A 1,573-nucleotide genomic window follows, 5' to 3' on the forward strand; every position below is an offset into this window, starting at 1 on the left:
TCTGTTTCAAATTCAGGAAAAAGAAGGTGATGGCAGTGATTTCTTCCCCTTTTCATTGTTTTTTCACTGAATTTATTTTGGGGAAACAAACTCGGCTAAAATTCATTGAGGCAGCAATATAGGATCCTCCATCTTTTAAAATCTCTTTCTCAAGTGCATAAATAGCATTTTTAATAAACAAGTGTTAAGAACTTTGCAGCAGTGCTACTGTTAGTTAACATCAGTAATATTTCTGTTTCTGAACATTTCTCTTTATTTAAGAGTGCAGGTTTTCACGTTTTGTTTTTCTTTTTTTCTGATTGACTGGACATCACAGCTGGTTGCAGTCCTGCTGCTGAATAAAGTTTCACAGAGGGAGGGGGCAAGGACCGTGGGAAGGTGGGGGGTTTGATGTTTCTCCACAATAAGTGATGGACATTGGATCAATATCAACATTGACACAGCAGCTGTCCTGCTTCTACCAATGCTTCCTCATAATTAGAGGGCCCAGTTTTAAGACAAGAGACAAAATCATTTCCATTACCATTTCTTTTTTTCCCCCCAGTCTGTAGAGACCATTTGGTGTGCAGTTGGTCTCTGATACTGAGGGATCTGTTCTCATCAATACAGCTTCTCTTCTATTGATAAAGAAAAGTGAAATGGTATTGGTGGAGGAAGTTAGGCAACATAATGGTGTGCAAGTGCTGAAGTCTCATTGTTAAAAAATGTACATAACATCCACCATGGGTCAGTCAGAGTTTTGGTGTGAGGCCCACACTACACAGAAAAACATGACTGATGTGATCTTAAAGTTATTGATACAAAACACAGTATTAATATTCCAGACAAATCAGTAATATAATAGAATTATAATATCAGTTGAAATGACAAAGGCCTTAAGGTGGATGCTGAACTTTTACCTGTCTTGTCTATTTGTCTTATAAGGGGACCTTGTGTGAAAATGTACATGGTGGATTAAGCCAATATAAAATTGTGTTTAAACACATAACTACAAGTAGGGGGTAAGTGGGGACTAATGTCTAATCTTTGCTCTTGTAGAAGGTAACACTTTGCCCGATTAGATTCAGTAAGAAATATTTTTTACTCGTCTGCATTTATCTGACATCTATAGTTACTAGTTACTTTGCAGATAACATATGTATTATACATCCAACATGAATTGTGCTTATTAAATATGACACATTGCTGAGTGGTACCCAAAGGTATTATAAAGTAGTCAGACCTAGTGCAGGACTACCTTAATATAGCCTACTATATATAGTGCCCTAAGCAAAATTTACACGCTTTATCTTGGGATCATTTTACTGCTAACACTTTGGTGTATTTTCTTTCTCAAAGAATGCTTCTAATGCAGAGATTTTATTTTTAGGGTTACTTACAGTGATGCAGACTCTGTCTCAAATAGGTAACAGCAGCCTAAAAGTTGGACGAGGGCTGATGTGTGAATGAGTTCAGGAGGAGAGCGCTTTCCTCGCTATGAGCTACAGCTAACGCTAGGTGGAGTTGGACTAAAAGCTTCACTCAAACTAACAGACGTGATGAACTGACTAATGTCCATCCCAGAAGAGGGAAA

The sequence above is a fragment of the Micropterus dolomieu genome, linkage group LG20, assembly GCF_021292245.1.
Source record: "Micropterus dolomieu isolate WLL.071019.BEF.003 ecotype Adirondacks linkage group LG20, ASM2129224v1, whole genome shotgun sequence".
Taxonomy (NCBI): Eukaryota; Metazoa; Chordata; class Actinopteri; order Centrarchiformes; family Centrarchidae; genus Micropterus; species Micropterus dolomieu.